This window comes from Oncorhynchus clarkii, chromosome 22, assembly GCF_045791955.1.
Source record: "Oncorhynchus clarkii lewisi isolate Uvic-CL-2024 chromosome 22, UVic_Ocla_1.0, whole genome shotgun sequence".
NCBI lineage: Eukaryota > Metazoa > Chordata > Actinopteri > Salmoniformes > Salmonidae > Oncorhynchus > Oncorhynchus clarkii.
Genome location: NC_092168.1, coordinates 19,094,925 through 19,118,989, shown reverse-complemented (window position 1 = coordinate 19,118,989; position 24,065 = coordinate 19,094,925). Strand labels below are relative to the sequence as shown.

Genomic DNA, 24,065 nt, shown 5'->3' with positions numbered 1-24,065 from the left:
AATAATGGCAATAGGAAAAAGAAAAAGAAAAACTCATGCTCTACAGAAATCTTTTAAACATTAAATACTTGGGATGCTTAAAGTGACAACAAACAACAAATATATAAAGATGACTTTATCCCATTTCTCAAAAATATGAAAGCAGATCTAATTAAATGGAACACAATTCCAATAAATCTATGTAGAATAAAACTCTTCAGAAAGGCATGGCTCCCAAAGTTTTTAATAGCAATGACCCCAGCAAACACATTCCTTAAAAAGTATACTCGGTCATAACAGACTTTATATGTGCAAATAAAAGTCTAGAATTTTAAGCTTTCAGACATGGAATTGTATCAACTCACCACACAATGCTTTTACTTTTGAAATATAGTTAAATGCACTAAAGAGGAACAATAGGTACATATTGAAGATACGCATGCTTGTCCCCATAATCTTTTTAAGTGTATATTTTCAAAGGATAAAGCTGACAACATAAAAATCAAATAAAAATAAGGCCAATGTTCACGCACCAAGGGAATGGAATTAGCATAATATAAAAAAATCCCCATAAAAATCCATCAGTTTAAACTAAATATCTGTTTTTTTTTACATTGGATGAGTCTCAATTCATTGCATCCCCTTATGTAACACTTCTGCATCTGCGGTGAAAGGTGACAGAGCTAGAGCAGTGCTTGTAAGAACATGAGACATCCCGAAAATAAGTCTTCTCACAATTTTTTGTCTGTTGGCCTACAAACTATTGGAAAGATGAGACTCTCATCAACACGTTTTTGCTTTACGAATCCCACAAGCGTCTTTGGAATTGTCTGAAGTCGGTACAGGCCGATCTGCCAACTTCTGTCTGTAGCGTTCGAACGGTTTGAGCTACATAGTAAAATGACCCTTCTAGGTAAAGGTAGGATGCCCACTGACCTCACAAGACTCATCTGATGGTCCCCTGGTACCAGTCAAAACAAAATTAAGGAATTATACACTACCGGTCAAAAGTTTTAGAACACCTACTCATTGCAGGGTTTTTCTTTATTTTTACTATTATCTACATTGTAGAATAGTAGTGAAGACATCAAAACTATGAAATAACACATATGGAATCACTTAGTAACCAAAAAAGTGTTAAACTTCTTGCTCCTACTTGAGACGCAGATGTCTCAAGTAGACACCTGGAAATGCAAATGCGCTACGCTAAATGCTAAATGTACTCGTTAAAACTCAAACGTTAATCAAAATTCATATGCAGGGTATTGAATTAAAGCTACACTCGTTGTGAACCTAGCCAACAAGTCAGATTTTTAAAATGCTTTTCGGCGAAAGCATGAGAAGCTATTATCTGATAGCATGCAACACCCCAAAATGACTGAATGCGATGTAAACAAAGATATAGCTTAGCCGGCGCTACACAAAACGCAGAAATAAAATATAAAACATTCATTACCTTTGACAAGCTTCTTTCTTGGCACTCCTATATGCCCCATAAACATCACTATTGGGTCTTTTTTTCGTTTAAATCGGTCCATATATACCCAAAATAGCTTTCTATGGAAGCTGTGTCATTCAGAAAAAAACATTGTTTTTAAACGCTGCGTCATTTTTTTTAATTAAAAAAGTTGACGATAAACTTTCACAAAACACTTCGAAATACTTTTGTAGTCCAACTTTAGGTATTAGTAAACGTTTATAATCTATCAAAATGATTAAAGGGCGATGTATATTCAATAGCTCCTCGTTTTCAAATCAATGGCTGCCAATGTGCACATTCAAAACATCCTGGTGGAGACCGGAAGAAATTGAATCCAGTTAGTTGGATTTACCAAGAAAAAAGTCCCTGGAAAATGACGACAATGGCGACATCGTGTGGAATCTGTAGGAATTGCATGCAGGTCGATAATTAATTTTGTGCCCTTTTAACAACCCATGAAAGTGACGCATGGAAATAATTTTTAGCTTTCAGAGAGCAGTTTTTCTTGCGCTTTTCGATGAAACACACGATCTGTTATAGTCACAGCCGTGATTTAATCAGTTTTAGAAACTTCAGAGTGTTTTCTATCTACACATACTAATCATATGCATATACTATATTCCTGGCATGAGTAGCAGGACGCTGAAAAGTTGCGAGATTTTTAACAGAATGTTCGAAAAAGGAAGGGGTAGACTTAACTTAAACAAATCAAAATAGATTTTATATTTGAGATTCTTCAACTAGAAGGTGTTATGGTGTTGGGTGCTTTCAAGTCACAATTAACCAGTGTAACAGTATAATTTTAAACCGTCCCCTCGCCCATACCCGGGCGCGAACCAGGGACCCTCTGCACACATCAACAACAGTCACCCACGAAGCGTCATTACCCATCGCTCCACAAAAGCCACGGCCCTTGCAGAGCAAGGGGAACAACTACTTCAAGGTCTCAGAGCAAGTGACGTCACTGATTGAACCGCGATTTAGCGCACACCGCTAACTAAGCTAGCCGTTTCACATCCGTTACACTAGCATGGCTACCACAGCATTCTGCAGCGATACAACATCCCATCTGGTTTGGGTTTAGTGGGACTATCATTTGTTTTTCAACAGGACAATGACCCAACACACCTCCAGGATGTGTAACGGCTATTTTACATATAATTAGAGGGATGGAGTGCTGCATCTGATGACCTGGTCTCCACAATCCCCCGACCTCAACCAAGTTGAGATGGTTTGGGATGAGTCGGACTGCAGAGTGAAGGAAAAGCAGCCAAGAAGTGCTCAGCACATGTGGGAACTCCTTCAAGGCTGTTGGAAAAGCATTCCAGGTGAAGCTGGTTGAGAGAATACCAAGAGTGTGCAAAGCTGTCATCAAGGCAAAGGGTGGCTATTTTAAGTATCTCAAATCTCAAATATATTCTGATTTGGTTAACACTGTTTTGGTTACTACATGATTCCATATGTGTTATTTCATCGTTTTGATGTCTTCACTATCATTTTTCAATGTAGAAAATAGTAAAAATAAAGAAAAACCTTTGAATGAGTACTGTAGATGTTCTAAAACTTTTGAACGGTAGTGAATATGGAGACTGTTTAGTAATAAAAATAAGGGGTTACATACATGTAAAAAATCAAACAAAGGTTTCTCGATCTTTCTTAAATCTCTTAGATATAGGATAGACACATTAGAACAAACTTCCTTTTGGGTCTATCTGTTGTTCCATGTACTTCCTCTGTTAATTGATGCATTTATATGGCATAATAACAGTAAGGTCAAATAAATATTTTCATCCAATAATTTTTGAATATATTTTTTTGATAAGTCAAGAGGTCTTAAAATTCAAAATCAAATAGAAAAATGATCCTTGGAATGACCGTCTTAAAACAATTCCATATAGCTTAGTAGTACTTTGGACTGACCGATGTAGATATTTTCAAATAAATGCACAACATTTTTATCTGAAATCTTTTGGACATCAGAGCAATCTTAAGGGGATCCTATTTGATTCAGAAAAGGATATTCATATGATAGTTAAGATATACAAAACCTTGCAGAGAGCATATCCAACTGACAATCTCTTTGAAAAAATATAAACCTTTGGCACTAAGACTAAAAATAACTGATATTGGCACAAAATGGAGGGAATGTTGGAATATATCTAACGAAAATGAAATGAAAATCTAAGCTTAATCCAGTATAAACCAAAATATAGAACCGAAGAGACAAAATGCACAAATTCTACAGCACAACGGTAGAATCATGTCTGAAGTGACAATAATGCATCCATTATAGGTCTGCGGTCAGACCACCCCTCATCACTGTTAAACACTCCCTAAAACACTTCTGCGAGCAGGCCTTTCTTATCAACCTGGCCTGGGTATCCTGGAAGTTGAGGATGCCTGGTTCTTTAAAAATCATTTCCTCACCATCTTAAATAAGCATAACCCTTTAAAAAAATGTAGAACTAAGAACAGATATAGCCCTTGGTTCACTCCGGACCTGACTGCCCTCGACCAGCACAAAAACATCCTGTGGCGTACTGAACTAGCATTGAATAGTCCCCGCGATATGCAACTTTTCAGGGAAGTCAGGAACCAACACACACAGTCAGTTAGGAAAGCAAAGACTAGCTTTTTCAAACAGACATTTGCATCCTGTAGCTCTAACTCCAAAACGTTCTGGGACACTAAAGTCCATGGAGAATAAGAGCACATCCTCCCAGCTGCCCACTGCACTGAGGCTAGGTAACACTGTCACCACCGATAAATCCCCGATAATCAAGAATTTCAATAAGCATTTCTCTACGGCTGGCCATGCTTTCCTCGTGGCTACCCCAACCCCGGGCCAACAGCTCCGCACCCCCCACAGCTACTTGCCCAAGACTCCACAGCTTCTCCTTCACCAAAATCCAGATAACTCATGTTCTGAAAGAGCTGCAAAACCTGGACCCGTACAAATCAGCTGGGTTAGACAATCTGGACCCTCTATTTCTAAAATGATCTACAGCCATTGTTGCAACCCCTATTACTACTCTGTTCATCCTCTCTTTCGTATTGTCCGAGATTCCCAAAGATTGGAAAGCTGCCGCGGTCATCCTCCTCTTCAAAGGGAGAGACACTCTAGACCCAAACTGTTACAGACCTACAGTGCCTTGCGAAAGTATTCGGCCCCCTTGAACTTTGCGACCTTTTGCCACATTTCAGGCTTCAAACATAAAGATATAAAACTGTATTTTTTTGTGAAGAATCAACAACAAGTGGGACACAATCATGAAGTGGAACGGCATTTATTGGATATTTCAAACCTTTTTAACAAATCAAAAACTGAAAAATTGGCCGTGCAAAATTATTCAGCCCCCTTAAGTTAATACTTTGTAGCGCCACCTTTTGCTGCGATTACAGCTGTAAGTCGCTTGGGGTATGTCTCTATCAGTTTTGCACATCGAGAGACTGAAATTTTTTTCAAACCATGATGCTGCCACCACCATGTTTGACAGTGGGGATGGTGTGTTCAGGGTGATGAGCTGTGTTGCTTTTACGCCAAACATTACGTTTTGCATTGTTGCCAAAAATTTCAATTTTGGTTTCATCTGACCAGAGCACCTTCCTCCACATGTTTGGTGTGTCTCCCAGGTGGCTTGTGGCAAACTTTAAACAACACTTTTTATGGATATCTTTAAGAAATGGCTTTCTTCTTGCCACTCTTCCATAAAGGCCAGATTTGTGCAATATACAACTGATTGTTGTCCTATGGACAGAGTCTCCCACCTCAGCTGTAGATCTCTGCAGTTCATCCAGAGTGATCATGGGCCTCTTGGCTGCATCTCTGATCAGTCTTCTCCTTGTATGAGCTGAAAGTTTAGAGGGACGGCCAGGTCTTGGTAGATTTGCAGTGGTCTGATACTCCTTCCATTTCAATATTATTGCTTGCACAGTGCTCCTTGGGATGTTTAAAGCTTGGGAAATCTTTTTGTATCCAAATCTGGCTTTAAACTTCTTCACAACAGTATCTCGGACCTGCCTGGTGTGTTCCTTGTTCTTCATGATGCTCTCTGCGCTTTTAACGGACCTCTGAGACTATCACAGTGCAGGTGCATTTATACGGAGACTTGATTACACACAGGTGGATTGTATTTATCATCATTAGTCATTTAGGTCAACATTGGATCATTCAGAGATCCTTACTGAACTTCTGGAGAGAGTTTGCTGCACTGAAAGTAAAGGGGCTGAATAATTTTGCACGCCCAATTTTTCAGTTTTTGATTTGTTAAAAAAGTTTGAAATATCCAATAAATGTCGTTCCACTTCATGATTGTGTCCCACTTGTTGTTGATTCTTCACAAAAAAATACAGTTTTATATCTTTATGTTTGAAGCCTGAAATGTGGCAAAAGGTCGCAAAGTTCAAGGGGGCCGAATACTTTCGCAAGGCACTGTATATCCATCCTGCCCTGCCTTTCTAAAGTCTTCAAAAGCCAAGTTAACAAACAGATCACTGACCATTTCGAATCCCACCATACCTTCTCCGCTGTGTAATCCGGTTTTCCGAGCTGGTCACAGGTGCACCTCAGCCACGCTCAAGGTACTAAATGATATCACAACCGCCATCGATAAAAGACAGTACTGTGCAGCCGTCTTCATCGACCTGGCCAAGGCTTTCGACTCTGTCATTCACCATATTCTTATCAGCCTTGGTTTCTCAAATGATTGCTTTGCCTGGTTCACCAACTACTTCTCAGATAGAGTTCAGTGTGTCAAATCGGAGGGCCTGTTGTCCAGACCTGTGGCAGTCTTTATTGGGGTGCCACAGGATTCAATTATCGGGCCGACTCTTTTCTCTGTATATATCAATGATGTTGCTCTTGCTGCGGGTGATTCCTTGATCCACCTCTACGCAGACGACACCATTCTGTATACATCTGGCCCTTTGTTGGACCCTGTGTTAACAAACCTCCAAACGAGCTTCAATGCCATACAACACTCCTTATGTGGCCTCTAACTGCTCTTAAATGCTAGTAAAACTAAATGCATGCTCTTCAACCGATCGCTGCCCGCACCCGCCCGCCCGACTAGCGTCACTACTCTGGACGGTTCTGACTTAGACTATGTGGACAACTACAAATACCTATGTGTCTGGCTAGACTGTAAACTCTCCTTCCAGACTCCTATTAAGCATCTCCAATCCAAAATTACATCTAGAATCGGCTTCCTATTTCGCAACAAAGCCTCCTTCACTCACTCTACCAAACATACTGACTATCCTACTGATCCTCGACTTCGGCGATGTCATTTACAAAATAGCCACCAACACTCTACTCAGCAAGCTGGATGCAGTCTATCACAGTGCCATCCATTTCGTCACCAACGCCCCATATACCACCCACCACTGCAACCTGTATGCTCTCGCCGGTTGGCCCTCACTACATATTCGTTGCCAGACCCACTGGCTCTGCAGGTATATTTCACTGGTCATACCCAAAGCCAACAGCCACTTTGGCTGCCTTTCCTTCCAGTTCTCTGCTGCCAATGACTGGAACGAATTGCAAAACTTGCTGAAGTTGGAGACCTATATCTCCCTCACTAACTTTAAGCATCAGCTACTGTATCTGAGCAGCTTACCGATCACTGCAGCTGTACGTAGCCCATCTGTAAATATTCCACCCAACTACCTACCTCATCCCCACATTGTTTTTATTTACTTTTTTGCTCTTTTGCACACCACCATTTATACTTGCACATCATCATCTGCACATCTATCACTTCAGTGTTAATTTGCTAAATTGTAATTTCCTCGCTACTATGACCTATTTATTGCCTTACCTCCATTTGCACACACTGTATATAGATTTTTCTATTGTGTTATTGACTGTACTTTTGTTTATCCTACGTGTAACTCTGTGTTGTTTTTTTGTCGCACTGATTTGCTTTATCTTGGCTTGGTCGCAGATGTAAATGAGAACTTGTTCTCAACTGGACTACTTAGTTAAATAAAGGTGAAATAAAAATGAAAATACTCCATGCCTTCTGGAAATGCTAAAATATCCAAAAGTTATGGGCAGAGTTAGAATAGTTGGCTGTCAGAAGTATTCCAATGTAAACGTAATTTTTATTCACCTGTCTGCATATTTCAAGATATGGCATATGAGGCATGGGATGGACTATACCTTTCCCATCAATCATCTTGAAAAAATGCATACTTAAAAATTGGTAATCAACAATCCACCGTCGTTAACACAATGGAAAGGTAAAATCCGTAATTATCTAAATGTAGAAAGTGAGTGGGCGACTGAGAGAAACAAAACGGTGCAGTTTGAGATCATGTGGCGGAGAGTGATGCAGGCGCTGGAGATGGGAGGGTGGGTATGGGGGAATGGGGAGGTGTGATGTCGTTGATGGTTGTGTGTGTCTGTGTGTTGTCATTTGCATATGTATGTTTAGCTTTTTTTTTTAAGAAAGATAAATAAAAACAATTATATTAAAAAGTCAAAGTGAGTAACTCAAAGGAACTTTGATGGGAAGGAGCATATTAAGGAGATCTGCTTTTCTGTGTAAAAAATGTATGAGAATAGAGACAGGAAGAAATTGAACGCTCAAAATTAGACCACTGCTCTTGAAATTCACTTTAAAGATTATGTGGTGTCATTTTTCATTTTTACAATATGTTATAGCTAAATGCTCCAAACCAAAGGGAGATGGCACAGAGGATACCCAGTTCTGAGTTACTATATTAAGATAGGCTAGATGTTAAATGTTGAAAAAGAGCAAGTAACATGAAGAAATTAGTCATTTAAAGCAAAGCCCTGGTTAAATGTTATACTTCAGACATGTTCTCATAGCTCATTTCCTACTGGCTTTCTATGTAGCTTTATAATAGATTACAGGTTTCCTCCCTAGACTCTGACATCGCTAAAACTTCTGCTTTCTTTGCTATCATGCAGTATCACCAACAACAAAATTACACAAACCCAAATGGACACTTTAAACACAGAAGAGTTAATGCAGGGCCTCCTGGTACTGCATCGCAGTGCTTGAGGCATCACTACAGACCCGGGTTCGATCCCAGACTGTGTCACAACCGACTGTGACCAGGAGTCCCATAAGGCGGTGCACAAATTGCCCAGCACATTTCGGTTAGGGGAGAGTTTGGCCGGGGGGGGGGGGGGGGCTTTCCTTGGCACCTCGTGCTCTTGCTACTCCTTGTGGCAGGCTGGGCGCTTGCAGGCTGACTCAGTTGTCAGTTGAACGGTGTTTCCTCTGACACATTGGTGCAGCTGACTTCTGGGTTAAATGGGCGGGGGTTAAGAAGTGCAGTTTGGCAGGTCATGTTTCGGAGGACGCATGACTTGACATTTGCCCCTCCCGAGCCCATTGGGGAGTTGAAGCGATGAGACACGACTGTAATTAGATATCGTGAAATTGTGGAAAAAAGGGGGTAAAAAAATAAATGATCATAAATCAACAACAGTTAACTGTGTCGGTGCGTTAAGCATTAATGTGGAACATATCTTTTCCATTTGGTACTGGATAAAATCTCAGTTCAACTGCAGGGAAAAGAAGGTTCTGGAAAAGGTGACCGTCGGTTGGAGTGAAATAATCTGTCTGTAAACAATTGTTGGAAAACCGACTTGCCAAAACAATAGTTTGTTAACAAGAAATTTGTGGAGTGGTTGAAAAACAAGTTTTAATGACTCCAACCTAAGTGTATGTAAACTTCCAACTTCAACTGTATATACAGTGGGGTAAAAAAGTATTTAGTCAGCCACCAATTGTGCAAGTTCTCCCACTTAAAAAGATGAGACAGGCCTGTAATTCTCATCATAGGTACACTTCAACTATGACAGACAAAATGAGAAAAAAAAATCCAGAAAATCACATTGCAGGATTTTAATGAATTTATTTGCAAATTAGGGTGGAAAATAAGTATTTGGTCAATAACAAAAGTTTATCTCAATACTTTGTATTGGATGATCAATGGAAACAGGATACACCTGAGCTCAAATTAGTCTCATATCAAAGGATCTGAATACTTATGTAAATAAGGTATGTCTGTTCTGTAAAAATGTTTTAAAAAAAACTGTTTTTGCTTTTTCATTATGGGGTATTATGTGTAGATTGATGAGGAAAATATATAATTTAATCAATTTTAGAATAAGGCTGTACCGTAACAAAATGTGGAAAAAGTCAAGGGGTCTAAATATTTCCCGAATGTACTGTTTAACATTAAAATATTACATTTTTATTACACTCTACGTCTTGAATTCTTATGTGAATTTACAGCAAATCTTCATAGGTTTACCTCATTTAACTACTCCAAAGGCAGCAGAGAGTAGGCTATATCAAGATAAGTTCCCATACGTTTTAACACAATGTATCCACAGTCACAACCAAATACTTATTCATTATGATTTATCTTTCTATCTACTTATCTACTTATTGAACTTCTGTTCTACCAGGTAAGTATGTTGACTGAGAAGAACACATTCTCATTTACAGCTACACCTGATGAAGAGATGCAGGGGAAAGGAGAGTGGTTGTACTGTACTGTGAGCTGCATTAGCATTTCTAGGTAATCATGATCATTGACAAACAAAACAAGCTAATTTATCAAAGGGCTAAGTACTGTAAGCTCATGGAGTAGAAGTGGCATGCAGATCCTTTACCTGTTACCATTGTCAACACCAGGTGGCACCCCTGAGCTTTATAGGTAACCCCTTGACAAGAACACACCTCACAGACTGGTCAGTGCCAGACTGCCTGGAACATGTCTACCAGCCCAACAGCTCTTACAAGATACTACTTTTATAGCAGTCAAATGTTTCCATGCATATATATATATGTTCTTCAGTGAAACCTGTGCTGTGAGGTCTGACTGGTAGGAAACAGACTGAGCAGTCGGCTATGTCATCACTTTGGCATTGTGGGGATAATGGATCATTCCAGATCCAAGCTAATCTTCTAAATGAACCATGTGTTAGTTTACTCCACAACATATACAAAATGACCACAGGCAGTGTTTTCCCTGAAATCAGACTCCCTAAAATGGATGTCGTAGACCTTGACCAACATTTTTACAAAAGTATGAAAAGATTATGACAAAAACCATACACAAAAATATCATCCTGGAATATTTGATTCACCAGGATCTTATTTTCTATATTGGAGGAAGATAGTGTGTAAAAGAGTCTGACTTTACAGTGCTGTGCTGACTACTCAGCAACAAGAAGACGGAACAGATAATGAGAAACTAAGACTCTTATTCTGGAAACTGGATCAAACAAAGGCAAATAAGTCCATGATAACCGCGTAGAAAGCCAGTGAGATGATGTTACTGATACCATCAATCACTTATGCCTTAACAAGACACAATGAGGACCACCTGGCTATCTCAAATTAGAAGGAACTACAGTCTTGTCCAGCTACAATATGGCATGATCAAATATACTGTAAGTCAATTTAAGTGATTGACTGTGGCAGAATTAAAGGTTTCTCCCCTGCCCCAATGAATTTCTGTGGTTATGAGTCATACCGCCCCCATCAGCCGCCACACACAGCCACCCCCCACCGACACCCACCCTTATGTCTCAGAAAGCCGTATGGCGGTGGTGGTGGTGGATCACTCCCCCTCCGTGGCAGCGTTGATCCGTAAAGCCGGTCCTCTACCATGTCTCCATTCGTTATCTCTGGACCTCTCTGTGGAACCAGCCGTTCACTCTACACTGGTCTAGGCTACTTAAACAGTAGGGCCTCAAGAAAGTTTCTAGGTCGTCCATGTTCTAAACATCTGATGAGTCTAAAAAGTCCCGGGATGGGGTAAGTTGCTTGCTAAAAGCTCTGCTGTCTTTCCTCCAAGTACCATCCATAACTAAAGCCGTGACTTTCGTCAATGATAACCCGTTTCCAGGCTATTGCTCTGTGAGAATGCACATTTGGATCAATTTAATCAATAAAACACTGGAACAAACAAAGAAGAAACTCATCTTCACATGAATTCATACATCAAAGATGTTTTTTGCAAAGCACAATGACATTTTTGTTGTTGTTGCCGTAACTGACTTTGATTGAAAAGGTCTTGGTTTGGATTCCTGTCCCCATGTCTTTACTGTGTTTCTGTAACCTTGCAGATGTATAATTATTATTTGCGGCAGATTGAAATGGCCTACTGTCATGTAGGACATTTCACATCGGCTATATAAAATATGCACATAGTTTGATTTAGTTCGCTTTTCTGAAACTCTCCCACAGAAAGTATTGCGCAACTGGAGATATGGCGGCTTGGCTTACTATAGGTTACACTCATTGTGTAATGTCACAAATATGACAGATATGTAGCCAATAGTTATAATCAATGACATTTAAGCTATGGAGCATGTAAGAGTCTTTTGATAGCCTAGTTGTGCTCATCCTGTCGAGCTGATCGGTGAGTGCTGGTAGGCGCAAAAAAGGATACACTTGTGTGTTGTAGTGAGGCCGATATTTTTCTTGTGTTTTTATGTAAAACAATAGTTGTTCAGATGTACATTTCAGATCCATTTTTGAATATCTGAACAGCAGTTTGGCAAATCTACCTTGTTTTATTTTATTTGAGCGCTAAAGCAATACTTTTTGTGCACCCCCCCCCCCCCCCCTGCAAGTCCCGCCTCTCCTATCACCTCATTGGTTTTTAGGAGCAAATACCCACGTGCATGATTGAAAGATGAAATTTAAAATGCCCTCTCAGGCACCTCATCCTGGAGCCCGGCCTACTCGTGCCCTCATAAACGCTCTTTGCAAGTGTACCCAGCAGCATTGGGTTGACTCTTGCAGGCAGGAAGAAAACAACTACATCGACCATGATCCTTTGCTAGTTAAGGCCAATTTCACCATGATCCTTAGCAATTTTTTGGTACCATTCAGCCCCATTCAGCAATATGGCATGATTCAAATTCAAATACTTCCAGCTTCATGTGCCATCGAGGGTTTTCCATAGGAATACGTGGATGATGTCAGCGCTATCACTATCTAAACTGACATGTTGACCACACCGCTCACATTACATGCGCGAGCGTTGTAGAATAAATGTACACATACATGCTATTCAATCCAAACTGCCCGTGCGCGTCAATGAGTGTTAGCGTAGCCAGGCTCTAAAATAGAACTTGGTTCTATGACTGCAAGTCCCGCCTCTCCTATCACCTCATTGGTTTTTAGGAGCATATACCCACGTGCATGATTGAAAGATGAAATTACGTTCACACTCAAGTCCAGTTGGTGATGGTAATACACCTTAAAGTTGGTTGCCAACTGCCATATAAAATCCACAGAAGAAGAAGAAAAAGAAAAAGATGGAGGAAAGATGGAGGAAAGATTACTAGAAACTAACTATGTTTCCCCTTTTAACGATGGATTAATTGTTGAGATCATGCATCGCATTTTGTGTGACTCAACATGGGTCAAAATTCTAAAAGGTCCAGAAAAAAGGACCTTATGCATTTTAGGTCAAAAAACAACCCAATGTTTATATCCCAGGACAAATTAGCTAGCAACAGACAAAATCAACATGCGCGTGATGGCATATGCGGACATATGTGCGTGCCAGGTCTAGTCAGTGCAGAGCTTGGAAAATGCAAGCTTAAATCATTGCTGGTTCCATACTTTCCTCAGACAGGTAAAAACCTGCTAACAGTGAAAAAACATGCTGCCCCCCTTTTGTGGAGTTCGTCTGAATACTAATGTATTTCCCACTAGTATTCTCACTCAGATTGACCACACCTGTTTGAGAACATGGAATTTCTCTAGGTTACTGAGAGAATGAGAGAATGTTTAGTTGTGTTCTTAGTAAGACTCCCTAGACTGTTAAACTACCTCAGGGGGAACAAAAGCCAGATAAAGCTTACTACAAGCTCTATGGAGACGCAAGATTCGGAGTGTAGCAATGTCTTTGTGTCACAAAATACTATCCAGAATTCAACATACTTCTGTACTACCTGAAAATTGAGACTCGATGTATCATTCCTTCCACAGCCGTGGGGGGTAGTGTTGGCGCTTGGTTCCTTGATCTGATCAATAGGCTTTATAGGCTATTCATCAAAGTTGTCCATTTTGCATTGATGAAAAAATAATAAAATGCACAATTTTGCATTGGTTGATTGAACCAAATATAATCTCAGCGACTGTTCAAACTGTAAACCAAACAAGAATCCACCCAAAAAGGTATATTTTGAAGTAAAAACGAATGATTCCAGGCTATTGTGAAATGGTTGAACCTGCTGTAGCCAACTAGCTAGCCATGTATTTTTTTTCTCCGTGACCAATACATGATGACGTTCTATTTGTAGCTGATATGGGAAGTAATACACAGCAGCACATCAAACTGGGATAATGTTTTAGGTTACACCAGCAAGAATAAGAATATTTGCCAGTGCATATTATTTTATTATACATCTGATTATTTCTCATGGAGATGTGGGAAGCTAATAAGGCTAGATATTTTTAGCCAGGCTGAAGCCAGATAGACAGGCTGCTATCCAGCTACTACTGGCAAGGGAAGGGAAACACTATATTCATGCCACTTCGATACTGAAGTGAATTTTCCTTAGCAGTATAGGAAAACTTATGCAGCTAGCTAGGGTAATTCATGTAGCAGGTTAGGAGACTGAGGTTAAGGTTAGGGTCAAGGAAAATTCTCTCCTAACCTGTTAAGAAAATCACTTTGTATCGAAGTGACGTGAAAAGTGTGTCCCAGCAAGGGAAGGCAACTCTTCCGTGCGTTCACAAAATGAAATGACAACAACAACAAAACTTTGCTATCATCCCCTTGTGAATGGAAGTGGGACTGGTGAGGATATCATGTTTCCAAAAGGTGTCCGCTGCTCCAAAAATCCCACTCCACCCATGCACATGCACTTACAGTTGAAATCGGAAGTTTACATACACCTTAGCCAACTACGTTTAAACTCAGTTTTTCACAATTCCTGACATTTAATCCTTGTAGAAATTCCCTGTCTTAGGTCAGTTAGGATCACCACTTTATTTTAAGAATGTGAAATGTCAGAATAATAGTAGAGAGAATGATTTATTTCAGCTGTTATATCTTTCATCAAATAAAATTAAATGTAACTTGTCACATACACATGGTTAGCAGATCATCACATTCCCAGTGGGTCAGAAGTTTACATACACTCAATTAGTATTTGGTAGCATTGCTTTTAAAATGTTGAACTTCGGTCAAACGTTTCGGTACCCTTCCACAAGCTTCCCACAATAAATTGGGTGAATTTTGTCGCACTCCTCCTGACAGAGCTGGTGTAACTGAATCAGGTTTGTAGGCCTCCTTGCTCACACACGTTTTTTCAGTTCTGCCCACAAATATTCTATGGGATTGAGGTCAGGGCTTTGTGATGGCCACTCCAATACCTTGACTTTGTTGTCCTTAAGCCATTTTGCCACAACTTTGGAAGTAGGCTTGAGGTCATTGTCCATTTGGAAGACTCATTTACAACCAAGCTTTAACTTCCTGACTGATGTCTTGAGATGTTGCTTCAATGTATCCACATCATTTTCCTGCCTCATGATGCAATCTATTTTGTGAAGTGCAGTCCCTCCTGCAGCAAAGCACCCCCACAACATGATGCTGCCACCCCTGTGCTTCAGGGTTGGGATGGTGCTCTTCGGCTTGCAAGCCTCCCCCTTTTTCCTCCAAACATAACGATGGTCATTATGGCCAAACAGTTGTATTTTTGTAACATCAGACCAGAGGACATTTCTCCAAAAAGAATGATCTTTGTCCCCATGTGCAGTTGCAAACCGTAGTCTGGCTTTTTAAATGGCGGTTTTGGAGCAGTGGCTTCTTCCTTGCTAAGCAGCCTTTCAGGTTATGTCAATATAGGACTTATTTTACTGTGGATATAGATACTTGTACTTGTTTCCTCCAGCATCTTCACAAGGTCCTTTTCTGTTGTTCTGGGATTGATTTGCACTTTTCGCACCAAAGTACTTTCATCTCTAGGAGACAAAACGTGTCTCCTTCCTGAGCTGTATGACGGCTGTGTGGTCCCATAGTGCTTATATTTGTGTACTATTGTTTGTACAGATGAACGTGGTACCTTCAGGCGTTTGAAAATTGCTCCCAAGGATGAGGTCTACAATTTTTTTTCTGAGGTCTTGGCTGATTTCTTTTGATTTTCCTATGATGTCAAGCAAAGATGCACTGAGTTTGAAGGTAGGCCTTGAAATACATCCACAGGTACACCTCCAATTGACTCAAATGAAATCAATTAGCCTATCAGAAGCTTATAAAGTCATGACATAATTTCCTGGTATTTTCCAAGCTGTTTAAAGGCACAGTCAACTTAGTGTATGTACACTTCTGACCTATGGAATTGTGAGCAGTGAACAGTGAATTGTAAGTTAAATAATCTGTCTGTAAACAATTGTTGGAAAAATGACTTGTGTCATGCACAAAGTAGATGTCCTAACCGACTTGCAAAACTATAGTTTGTTAACAAGAAATGTGTGTAATGGTTGAAAAACGATTTTTAATGACTCCAACCTAAGTGTATGTAAACTTCCGACTTCAGCTGTAGATCAATGGAGTGGAGCTTAAAAGTATTAAAACCTTATAAAACCTTAAAAGTGAACCGCAGCATCCAAACTTGAACAATGTCAAACATCTATGATCAAATTCCAGTGAATCTGTCAGAAGGTTAACATGAATGGTTACTTCATGGATTTTCCTTGGCTAACGTGGAAATACTCATAACACATTGTGTTTGGGGAGTAGACTAGTACAGCCAGAAGTGTAGAGGTTACAAAATGACCTGATGGAAACAATGAGTTATTTAAACTCAACTCTCTCTTTCCCAAGAGCAAAAAAGACTCAATGCCAGCCAAACTGTTTCAGATAGTAGGCTTACTCTTGTTCAAATAGCAAGGTGTCCCGAATTCTCTGTCAGGTGTCAGACGCATCCAAAAGCAGCCTAATCCTTTTGATATGACTTACTCATTTTATTATTGTTGGTTTTCTTTGTAGGCCTGAACAGATCTGCCATTTGGGAAGACCAGAGTGTTCCTGCTGACAGTGTTGATCCTGTAGGAATACTGTCAGAGTACTGCCTGCTTTTTCCAAGTCATGCAGATGAGTTACAGATGCTGGGTGGCTTTGCGGCTGCTGTGGTGCCTGCTTTGAACCCTCTGGTGTCAGAGCCTACATAAATCTCCAAGTTCCTCCTCCCCTTTGACACCCTCCTGTCATTGGTTCACTGAAAAAGCTATCCAGGACAGTGGTTGGTCACAAACAACTGGGTCACAATTGTATCTATGAAGCTTATTGAAGGCTCATAACCATTTTTAACACCTAGGTAGATGATTCACAAATAATTTATAAGCAAATGCCATACTATAAAGGGCGATATGACAGGTCCTTACACCTGGCATTATTGCCACGTGGCAGATGGCGTATTATGTGTGCAGCTTTGGAAGGCTTCATTAAGCCTTTTTATACGGGTGGGTCTAATCCTGGATGCTGATTGGTTAAAATCAAATTTCAGCCGGTGTTTAATCCCCAAATTACCACCAGCCAAAGCGATGACGTTGCCTATTTACTCTATTCCATCTCACTGTACAATCCACTGTCTCATCAGCCCAGCCAGGCAATTTAATAAACTTGATCCCCACTGTAAAAAGCATCTAGACATTTTCTCCCATTTCTTTTAGACTAGCAATGGGTTTTCAGAAGCAAAAATGTGTATAAACCTTGCTGTCTATCTCCCTGACATTTGCAACATTGTTTAAATATTGAAATTCAATCTCCAACTGTCCCATAGTAATGAATGTGTAGGGGTCGGGACTCGGGACGAGACAGATAGGCAGCTTTTCTCAGCCAGTCGAAATCATGAATCAGAATAATTTTTATGGATATATACAAAGAAACGGCAATAGAAAACAAGTCAAACTAAATGAGATGCAGCTAGTTTGCAGTCTTTCCAGCTTCAGTTTGAAGTGATTGTGTTAGCTGTGATGTTGGCTTGCTCAGAACAACAGTGTCCTGATGAGAGAGCACTTTTCTATGCCAGGTGAAATATCGCATCATTAGCTCATTGTTATGGATGTATTAAAATAAATGTCACGAGAAAACAGCTTAAACAAATGCAAATGCAGTTACATTTCTGTTATTCTGGCGGTAGTGTTTGACGTGTCTGTAAGTTAGCCGTAGTTGGCTTGCTAGCAAGCAAGGGATAAGAACATTGCTAGCCAGTATGGCAATAGAACATTTAGAACGAACGACTGGATACAGAACAAAAAATACTGAACGTGTAGCGTCTCTGGCAACCGAACCAATAGAATGAAAGACTAGCTGGCTTGGGTAGCAACCCTAGATTTGTGTCGGGTCTATATCTTGTGGAAAGATGAAATAGTATGAATAAAATCATACAAATACATTTTTTGATGAAAATATGTCTATCATTATTTTGAATATGCTGGTAACCCGTTGTATAAAAGTGATAATGCCCTCGAAGCCAGTGTTTGGAGGATATATTGGCACGGTTTGTCGGTCCTCGACTTTGTCTCGGGCCTATATATCCTCCAAACATTGGCTTCTCTGGGATTATCACTTAAATTACATATACCGTGTGTAAAGTGGAACCAACAACTGCCTTTGCATTTTCAGTGTTGAAATTGGTGTTGAGGACACCGAAATGTCTTGTCATCAAAAAGTGTCTACATAGAAACAGTTCAAAGTGCACATAAACCCTATGATACCTGGCCCTCTGAGCTTTGTTAGGGGTGTGCAGAGGAGTTGCCTCCCTTCAGAAGGTTAAAAACATTTTATGAAGTAATGTGTGTGTAAAAAAAGACAACATTATTTCATATTCCAAAGTTGTGAGGTATGAGAGCTGGGGATTATAGGGAAACCTTGTTGGCACAACAGAACACTGTTGCTTCTGGTTTGAACACGCACTTCACCTTCCCTTCCGTTCCACAAACAAGGTTAGGCTTGGGTAGGGATGGGGATGAGGAGTTAAATTAATAAGTAGCTGATTACATGTCTGTGCTTCTTTTTCTTCTGGAGCTGTCCCCGATGGCCGGGGCTTCCTTTAAAGAAAAATGAAACCCTCGAGTGGTTCCAACCATGTTTGCCTGGGAGGATGCAGTCATTCTAAATTACTCCTATCCCCCTCCTACTGACTCCTAGTTTTCAATTGTCTTTGTTCCACAGAGCTCGTCTGTGGTCAAGTACCATCTACACTGCAGGCCTGGGTTTAAATAGTATTGAAATCTAACAATTTACTTGTGTTTTGCTTCATTGAGCTTTCCCTGGGAAAAATGGCATGGTCCTAAAAGCGCAAACCCTGCCTCCAGGCACTCCAAGCAGGCTCAAGGAAACGATCGAAGACTTACAAATCTTAGAAATGATTTAAATACTATTTGAACCCAGGTTTGCCACACTGAGATGTCCCTCTTAAGTAGATGCAGAATATTTACAGTAATACTGTGGTGTCCAAAGATGGCTCGAGTAACTATAATATGTGGAAAACGTATTTAGTCGGCTATAACACATACTTTCACTGGATTAAAAATACAGCCCTAGCAAGCCAGAACAGAAAGTAATGGCGCCTGGGGAAGGTTGTGGGATAAGATCAGTATGGTAATTAATCCTTCACATAATCATATCAAACATGACTGGAAGCTACAGTAACAAGCTAGGTTTTCTCTTTTGCACTACTAGCTTTCTGCAAAATACAGTGAGTTTAGACCAATGTACAGCAAACCATCCAACTGCAAACCAGTAGTGCTCAAAAGGGAGAATAGTAATAAATAAATATGTATACACTTCTACTAGCAAGGCACAACAATATGCCTGTTGCTGAAAATAATCAAATGTTCAAGTCATCAACTTGACTTCAACCTTATCTGGCCATGTGGTTTACCTCACGATGGCATTTGGCTAGCTCTGTAACCGTGTATGGTTTGTGTGTTTGCTTTTTTCCCTTTCAGATGAATTACAGCACTCTGACCACAAAGCCAATGATGTTGAGCATATAACATATAATTTATGGTATTATAACACACCTGGCACATAAAAGCAGGCATGAAGAAGAATTCCAGATCAAAGCATATAATTCATCTCTATGTAAAAGCCCTTATTAAACACTCCATAACCTGAATCAGCTGTGCTATACTTTGCATGTCTATTACTGTTATCAATTTCCATTTCACTCCAAAGTGGTCTTAAATGGCATATCTTACAATTTGTCATATCATTGTCATATCATCATTTGCATACATTTTTGGTGTGAACCATATACAGGTACAAGATGTTATTTTGTTTCCACAGGTGTAGACTACCTGTTTGATTTGTTACCATGTGTTATTTCTATAGTGTTCGGGTTAGCAGTAAAACATGTGGTTTCCACATCCTCTCAGGTGGGTCCACTCGTACACTAGATCAAACCAAGCAGAACATGTTGACACTCTTTAAGTGTAGCTGGGCACGTTTTCTCTCTTTGTGATTACATACAGGCTATCCTGTAACAGACATTCTGAATCAAACTCAGATACAATAATTCATTTGGTGTCAATTGAGCCTCAAAGACTGCAAGCACCAAATCAACAGACACAATGTACACCTTAAAAACCAATAACAAGCACCTCATTGACTACGACACAGCTGGAATGAACTTCCTCGTTACTTCGATAGTGATTTCAAGCTCAATTTCTTCCTTCCATCTTGCATGCATGAGAACCCAGCCAGTCCATACATCACACCAGGTTCATATATATTAGGGCTTGTAATAGACTTTCTTTTCATTCTTTTTTTAAAAACGTTTTGGAACAGAACATTTAAATGAATGTTTCTTATTGGAGGTAGCTCCTCCCAGTTTCAGTTTCAGCCAAATGAGGACAACCCACAATGCAAAGGAAACTTTGCATGGTGACGTACAACATTCCAGTTTACCAGCCGGCACTTTAACAAATACACAAGGTCATGGGATCCTGGTGTTTTATATCAACTAAGTGAATATCCAGATGTGGGAGAATAAACTCTCTGCTCTACAGCGAAGAGGAGGAACAGTAAGGGGATGTCTACCGCGATGTTGCACATATTTTTTACATAAAAAATGGAGTGAGAGTAAATGTTTGATATAAATGAAGATCTTAACAGAAACACTCACTGAAACAACTCACTGAAACAACTCACTGAAACAACTCACTGCAACAACTCACTGCAACAACTCACTGAAACAACTCACTGAAACAACTCACTGCAACAACTCACTGCAACACTCACTGAAACAACTCACTGAACTTGAACAACTGAGGGGGGTAGAAGCATAAATCTACATGATTTGATCATTGAAAGATAATCCTGTCTTCACTTGATCCTTCCCTAACAACTCCACCTATAACGGTCTCTTTCTACAGCATATAGTTTGTCATCTGTCCCATTTTAAATGTCAGTTGGGAAGTCATTATGGCTACCAGGGATTATTATTTAGCAACATCCCAATGTCTTTAGTTGATATACAGTAGAAACACACAAAAATATATATAATGAATATGCACTACCAGCACCATGTCATCAGGCTCAGGGTGATATCATTCTAAATGACACAATAACACTGAATGGCTAAGAAAACATGTCAGTCATGGGAACTGATGTCCCGCATCCTAGGATATAATATGTCAACTGACACCAACCAAAATGGCTCACATGCTACCCAGAAACATCAGTGACAATAGGAAAAGTAAACAATCACCAGCGTGTTTATAACAGAGCAGCAGCTCTTGCAACTCATCCCCCAAGAAAACTGCTCCCCTGTCTTCGATTAGGCCTACTTCTACAATAGGGTTTTTCAGATCATTGGCCTCCCTGAACTAAGAACATAGTAAGTACTGTGTAATTACCATCTAATTGATGCTTGGGATAAAACCAATCATAGATTTTTACAGTGGTAATGCAGCTCCAGCTGACCTCAAACCCTCTTTATGCATGCCACAAAGCAGACAACAAATCAGAGTTTTTAAAAAACATTTTCAAAGGACTTGATTTGTTCACAGAGCTGTCTAAGTGTCTGTGCGGATTCGTAATTGTCCTTCTCTGGAACAAAGAACTACAACTGCAGAGAATGTACTCAAGCTGGACCTCTATCTGGCTATACTTCTTAAACCTTGAATAAGCTAAACTCCAGTCAAAAGATGAAATCTGAACATATAGTGTACTTTCACAACCTTTCGTTTGACCCCTATTCTCTCCCTAGCGAGGGAAACATCCTTGCCTGGTGTTTCCTTCTAATGCTAATTATCTTGGTCTCGCTCTCTCTTTCTCTCCCTCTTTTCCATTCCATCTCTCTTTGTTTGATAGGTCTGAAAGCTAGCAGAGTTGATGCAGCTGGTTTGCAATGACACTGAATTACATTACAGTGTGTTGCTCAGAACAACCTAGGGCAAGGCAAAGATGTGCTCTAAATATTTACATCTCACAACTGCACCGCAAATGTGCATACTTTAGTCATTCACGTTCATGCACTTCAGTCATGCACTTTAGTCATGCACAGTCTAGGAATGAATGGGAATGCTTTTTGTTCACAGCAAATTCTCCAGTGTTAAATCAAAACGATTCATTCATTAAATGAACACTGAAATTGTGTGAAATTAACACACTGCTTGGTGTAAAGCTTTATTTCCTAGTGTCTTGCCTTTCGAGTGAAATGCAGCGGTACTACTAATAATTGTATTTGTTAGTTACAGAGACATGGCTGTTGCATTCATCCATTTTCAGTCCTATGGACTTCACCAAGTGAGATCCTGAGTGAATATGTTATCATTAAAATGTTATTATTGAACACAATGCAATGCGTATTTCATTATCTTAAAGGCCTACACTCTAAACATAACAGTTACCTCTGTAAGTGTTTAATTAACACTCACTGGTGTAAAATAAGCCCAGTGTTGGTGATGATAACAACAGTTGAACCAAAACCACATCAAATGTCACAGCATGCTCTATTGCAGGTTGATTTTTAAGAATTGTTTGTTTCAATATCTATGTTTTGGGATTTACATTGACTGATTCACTAATCTATGCTTCTCCAATCTAAATGACATACATTTTCTAAACTGATCCAATATGTTACTTGGATTTATTGCATCCGTTACTGAAATGGTGTTCCAGTTTAGATGCTTTAGCTAGTCTCATATTTCAGTCTTCTCAATGCTGGCAGTCTTTCTGAATGCAGGTTGCGGGTGATTAAAAATGATCAAGTTTGGATATCCACTCTCTGGCTGGATTTCAATAGGAATCATACATCATTTTGCACGACATCATAATTTGACAGATTGCGTGAATAACCCGTCATGTTGAGTTGTTTGGATTACCCAAATGTGGGTTAATTTTTCAGGAGGTGTGGCTTATTACGAGTGTGGTTTTAGTTCTTTTTGGCGAGTAAATGTAATTACTGTTGATCATGTTAGGTTCGTACACACATTACATACTCTAATACAAAAATACTGAATTACCATTATTATTTAAATATTGCACCAAAGTGGTTACTATCCGATGAGGGATTTCAAATTGGAATCTACATAGGCATTTAAGGAACTCCTACACTACTGTAAGCTTTATTAAAGCAACTAAATTGTCTGTGTTCGGCCATAACATGTGATAGCAATTCTACTGACAGATGAATCAGAATGACATTTACCGATATCGACACCCCTACTAAGCCAAGCCTCCGGTCTTTTGAGCTGACCCGCTTGGTCATATCTCAATAACCCAGCATTAAAAAACTACCCAACTAAGTGACCCATTGTCTGCAACCCAGCTGTTGAGTCATCCAAACAGTCCCGTACATTACATTTCATAATTATAATAACATTTTAATGATAACATATTCACTTAGGACTGAAAATGTATGTCTGTCACTAACAAATTCAGTCACTCTACAATTCACTCGAAAGGGTAAGCACTTTAGGAAAATATGCAAATGAAGGTTTGCAGTAAGCAGTGTGTTAATTCAACACTGTTCAGTGTCTACAAGGGTCCACTCTTTCAGTGTTCATTTAACACTGGGGAATATGTTGTGTAGGAATTCTGACCAAAACTCAGAGAGGAAGAAGGAAGAAGAGATAGAAGGCAGTTTGTAAGAACAACAACCCACAATCTAGTGATAGCCCCCCTTGCCTCTGGTGACATCAGTCAAATTAAACCCTGGGGTGGGAGAGTGACATAATGTATGGTTTTCACTTTATTAGTAAATGGACCCCTTCAAGTTTACGGCGTCCTACAGTATATCTCTGTTAAACGTGGTGACAGATCTAGAGCAGTCAAAATAATGTTATTGTAGATACAGAGTATCAGAGACTCCAAATTGCTCTCTTTAAAATACTAGCACACAATTGGTGCTTACATTTCTTTTGCATTAAAACAATATAATTAACGGATTCTGCAATTGCAGTATCCCACATAGCATAAAGATACAGTACATGTTCTCACTTCCCAGTAGTGAGACCCAAAAATGTTGACTAGAGTCAGCCTCAAGATATACATAAAACACAAAACAAGGACTTAATAGAATTTCATGTTTTGAGAGCAAATCAAGTCATAATTTAAATGTTGACATCAAGTCACA

General features: G+C 39.7%; 1 protein-coding gene across 1 annotated transcript in view; it reads right to left on the bottom strand.

Annotated features, from left to right (window-relative positions):
- The window catches only part of LOC139380532 (collagen, type V, alpha 2a), a 62,652-nt gene that overhangs the window by 22,704 nt on the left and 15,883 nt on the right, over window positions 1–24,065 (bottom strand). The window lies entirely within an intron of this gene.